Raw genomic sequence first — 5818 nt, forward strand, 5'->3', positions numbered from 1 at the left:
GTCTCAAGAAATCACGTCAAATTCTTGATTTTAAACTCTGCCAGTTTCACTGCTCCATTTTCCTGCCAAAATCTGTTTAAACGTGGAAGAAGAAGGGGTGCCCCTATCCAGAGTAGGGGTTCCCTTAGAAGGTGGGTGCTGAGAATGAAATTAGGTTGTACATAGCCCAGGGTGCTCCTTAGCAAAAGTGGGGGTCCGTATAGCAATTGTCCTCCTGGGAGTGCTCCGAGCAACTTTTCGAGCTGAATTTTCCAACAATATTTATTTCCAAGAAAATACCTACAAACACACAAAAACCATAATAAGTACAAAACCGAGTACTCACAATACGGAACATTGTGGACAAATCAGACACATAAATGCGTCTATCAAATACCCCCAAACTTATTATTTGCTAGTCCTCGAGCAAAACTAATCTAGAAAATAAAATGACTACACTTAGCACGTGCAGCAAGCCGTTAAACCGCTAGGTGGCCCTAGCGGCGGAGTATTGTCTCCGGAGGGTTTACCAGAGGTGTACCCACAAAACCTTTACTCCAGACCCTAGTTATATACTCAGAACCTTGGAAGGCACTAAAGAATCTCCTTGGTTGGCATACAATCATTGACTATAGAAGGAAGTACCCTGATGCGAAATTCCAATTGTTGTACACGAGTTTGCACTCAGCATACTAAAATTCATATATAAGTGACAGAGCTCTACTCAGATAGTTTCTGGACATCATAACCGGAGTCAACCAATCACATGGAAAGATTAAGAAGATGGATAAAGAGAAAAAAATAGATGTTTTAAAGTGAACGGTATTTCCCATATCTGTATGAAGGCCTCTGCCAAGATGAACCTATCCTAATGGACTGAGATACCGGTCTGACTAATATCAACACAACTGGTATATACAAGGGGACCAGTGGTTGATAAACCTAACTCTAGGTCAACACAACTGGCATATACAAAGGCACCAATGGTCAACTTTATTGAATTTATTCCGGTTGGTCTGATGGTCTGGTCTCATTTTTTTTTGGTATCTCAATCACTCTATTTCACATAGCAATGGCAACAACTTGAATCGTGTGCCCCACCAAATCACTTAAGAAATAAAAACAGAAGGGATTAGGATTCAACGAGATATGGCAAAACTACCATGTTTTTTTTTTAAATTCTAACACCTGATCTCCGTGCTTTTATGAATAGACTCTTTAGATGTTTCCATCTAATCAGATTTGTTCCTCAACTCCTACAACCAAGATGTTCCCATCCACTTAGATTGGTTAGTGCCAACCTTAATAAGCATAAATTTCTAGGCTCTGGAGTTTATTTATTGCAACTAAAAACTAACAAAAAGTTTCTTCCCCACCCCCAAACTTAAATCTAACATTGTCCTCAATGTTTCTAATGAAAGAGCAATACCAAAAAGTAAGGTAACATGAGGAATCAGTAAAGAGAGAAGTCGGAAAGATAATACCTGGGTGAAGAAAGAAATCAAAAACTAATATACAACATACAATCGCCTCGATGGTCAATCAAGGGTAAACAGGGTCCTCCAGAGGGACCTCCTCAACATCACCTGTAGGAAAGGGCTCTAAAATGGGTTTCAATCTCTGAACGTTAACCTTCGAAGAACTACTACCATATGGTGTCTCGATCTCAACAGCTCCATGAGGAAAGACAGTGCGAACAATAAAAGGACCCGTCCACCGAGAACGTAACTTCTCAGGGAAAAGATGCAAGCGGGTATCATACATAAGAACTTTTTGACCTGGAGAAAATGACTTTCTTAAAATATTCTTATCATGCACAAGTTTTACTTTGTTCTTATACTCATTAGAACTATCGTATACATCTCTACGAATCTCTTCCAACTCATTGAGCTGGAGTTTCCTATGGGCTCCTGCCTTGTCTAGTGAAAAATTTAGCTGCTTAACAGCCCAATATGCTCTATGTTCTAACTCAACAGGTAAGTGACATGCCTTTCCGTACACAAGTCGATAAGGTGACATTCCAATGGGGGTCTTAAACACAATACGGTAAGCCCATAAGGCATCAGTAAGCCTAGACGACCAGTCTTTCCGATTATGATTAACTATTTTCTCTAATATATGCTTTATCTCCCTATTGGAAACCTCTACTTGACCACTAGTCTGTGGATGATATGGGGTAGCTACCTTATGTGTAATACCATATCTCTTCATCAAAAGCCTAAAAGGTCCATTACAAAAGTGCGACCCTCCATCACTAATTATAGCTCGCGGTGTACCAAAACGTGTAAGTATATTATTTTTCAAGAACTCAATCACAACCCTATGGTCATTGGTTTTACACGCAACCGCCTCAATCTACTTAGAGACATAGTCTACAGCGACAATGATGTATAGGTTACCAAAATAATTAGGAAACGGACCCATAAAGTCAATACCCCACACATCAAAGACCTCAACAATTAGAATCGGGTTCAAGGGCATCATGTTCCTATGGGAAATGGTTCCTAATTTCTGGCAACGCTCACAAGTAACACAGTGACTATGGGAGTCTTAAAACAACGAAGGCCAATAGAATCCACACTGCAATATCTTAGCAACAGTCTTCTTAGCACAAAAGTGACCCCCACAAGCGTGATCATGACAAAAGGAAATAATACTGGACTGGTCACTCTCAGGTATACATCTCCTAATAATATGGTCTGGACAATACTTAAACAAATAAGGATCATCCCAAAAGAAGTGCTTCACCTCGGCTAAAAACCTAAAACGATCTTGTTTACCCCAATGTTATGGCATTCGAACAGTAACAAGATAGTTCACTCTATTTGCGTACGAAGGTAATTGGGTAACAAAGAACAGTTGTTCATCAGAAAAGCCATCCCTTATAGGAATGGAATCATCAGGGGAATCAACAACTAGCCTAGACAAGTGGTCTGCTACTACATTTTCGGCACCCTTTTTATCTCTAATGTCTGGAGAAAAGTCTTGCAACAAAAGGATCCACCTAATCAATCTAGGTTTCATATCCTTTTTAGACAGAAGATATTTTAAAGCAGCATGATCAGTATATATTACGATCTTAGAACCTAAGAGATAGGGTCTAAACTTGTCTAAGGTAAACACAATGGCTAAAAGTTCCTTTTCCGTAGTGGTATAGTTCAACTGGGCATCATTCAGAGTTTTGCTAGCATAGTAAATTACATGAAGTAACTTGTTTTCTCGTTGACCTAGCACAACACCAATAGCATAATCTGAAGCATCACACATTATCTCAAAGGGTAGGTTCCAGTTGGGTGCATGGATTATGGGGGAGGTAGTAAGTAACGTCTTAAGCTTCTCAAAAGTCTCTAAACAAGCATCATCAAACACAAACTTAACATATTTTGCAAGCAAATTGCAAAGTGGTCTATAAATCAAGCTAAAATCCTTAATGAATCGGCGATAAAAACCCGCATGCCCTAAGAATGACCTAATATCTCTTACGGTTTTTGGGACCTGTAAAGTCTTAATAAGGTCAACTTTGGCTTTATCTACCTCTATACCCTTAGAAGATACGATATGCCTAAAACAATTCCTGAACGAAACATAAAGTGACATTTCTCCCAAATAAGCACTAAATTCTTTTCCTTACACCTAGTCAATACTAATGACAAATGATGCAAGCACTCATCGAAGGACGAACCAAATACTGAAAAATCATCCATAAAGACCTCTAAGAACCGTTCTACCATGTCAGAAAATATGCTCATCATGCAATGCTGAAAAGTCGCAGGGGCATTACATAGCCCGAAAGGCATGCGTCTATACGCAAAGGTACCAAAGGGACAGGTAAAAGTGGTTTTCTCTTGGTCTTCTGGGGCTATGACAACCTGATTATAACCGCAGTATCCATCTAAAAATCAATAATGTCTACGTCCATCTAATCTCTCTAGCATTTGGTCGATGAAGGGAAGGGGAAAGTGGTCCTTCCTAGTAACCTTGTTCAATTTCCTATAGTCAATACAGACACGCCAACCCGTGGTCACCTGGGTTGGGATTAACTCATTGTTATCATTCTGGACTACAGTAATACCGGATATCTTGGGAACAACCTGAACAGGGTAGATAATGCCTGCATCTAACAGCTTAAGAACCTCGGTTCAAACTACTTCTTTCAAATTAGGGTTCAGTCGACGTTGCATCTCCCTAGAAGGTTTGGTGTCACTCTCTAAATAGATCTGATGCATACAAACAGTGGGACTTATACTTTTAATGTCTGCTATGGTCCACCCTAAAGCTTCCTTGTTGTTCTGAAGGACGGTTACTAGCCTACTTTCCTGATCATTATCCAAGTCGGATGCTATAATCACAGGTAAAGTTTCAGATAGGACTAAAACACATACTTTAGGGTATCTGGTAATGGCTTAAGGTCCAACTTAGGAGGCTCTTCTAAATAAGGAACTAGGGTAGACTTAGAAACTGGTAGTGGTTCGAACTTAGGTTTCCATCCATTACTAGTGTCTAACAAAGGAGTTGAATCTAACAGAGCATTCACCTCATTAATCACATTATCATCATCAAAATCAATCCCAAAGTGAGCTAGGCATTTCTCTAAAGGATCTTCTAACAAAGTGTTTGGTAATGACTCCTCGACTAATGTTCCTATCATGTTCACCTCTTCTATGTTCGAGTCATCTAGTTCAGGGGGTAGTTTACTAATATTAAAAATGTTCAGCTCAATAGTCATATTACCAAAATACAAATTCATAATACCATTTCGACAGTTAATGATCGCATTGGATGTAGCTAAAAATGGGAGACCTAAAATCACTGGTATTTGGTTCTCTGGGTCGGGGACAGGTTGCGTATCTAGGATAACAATATCCACTGGATATATAAACTTGTAGACCTCTACAAGAACATCCTCGATTACACCACGAGGAATTTTAACGGACCTATCAGCTAACTGAAGTGTTATCTGGGTAGGTTTCATCTCACCAAGTCCTAGCTTAAGGTACACATGGTATGGAAGTAAGTTCACACTGGCTCCTAAGTCAAGCAAAGCTTTCTCAACACGGTATTTACCTATTGTGCAAGAATTGGTAGGGGACCATGGGTCTTTATACTTAAGAGTAGTGGTATTCTGAATAATGGAACTCACGTGACTAGCTAGAAAGGCTTTCTTCTGGACCCTAAGTTTTCGCTTTCGCGTACACATATCCTTAAGAAACTTGGCAAAAACCAGAATGTGATTTATCGCATCTAACAATAGGAGGTTGATAGTTCCCTACTATTTTCCCATTGTTGGGTCTTATCGGCGATTTCATTCAAAAATGTCATCGCCTCATCAACAATTTTATTCTCAAACCCACCTATGCATAAGGACTCAACCATGATTGTTGTTGAATAATCTAAACCCTCGTAGAGGATCTGAACTAACCTAACCTTCTCTAAACCATGATGAGGACATTGAGATATTAAGTCATTGAACCTTTCTAAATACATATATAAAGATTCTCCCTCTTGTTGAGTAAAAGTACAGATTTGTGTATTAATAGACGATGTTTTGTGCCTTGGGAAAAACTTTTGTATAAAGGCAGATGTAAGTTGGTCATAGGTTTCAATTGACTCAGAATCCAAACTGTACATCCAAGATTTGGCTTTATCTTTTAAGGAAAAGGGGAATAACCTAAGTTTCAACGCATCATCACTAAGGTTTTTAATTTTCAGAGTACTACAAACTTCCTCAAATTCCCTAACATGAAAATAAGGGTTCTCATTCTCTTTTCCTAAAAATATTGGGAGCATCTTTAAAGTCCCAGGTTTGAGTTCATAATTTGCCTCGGTTTCAGCTAACTTG

The 5818-nt window shown here is 39.1% G+C and overlaps 1 pseudogene; it reads left to right on the forward strand.

Annotated features, from left to right (window-relative positions):
• Positions 1–5410: 5410 nt before the first annotated feature.
• On the forward strand, positions 5411–5510 carry LOC113325573 (annotated as a pseudogene).
• Positions 5511–5818: the final 308 nt, after the last annotated feature.

The sequence above is a fragment of the Papaver somniferum genome, chromosome 11, assembly GCF_003573695.1.
Source record: "Papaver somniferum cultivar HN1 chromosome 11, ASM357369v1, whole genome shotgun sequence".
Lineage (NCBI taxonomy): Eukaryota > Viridiplantae > Streptophyta > Magnoliopsida > Ranunculales > Papaveraceae > Papaver > Papaver somniferum.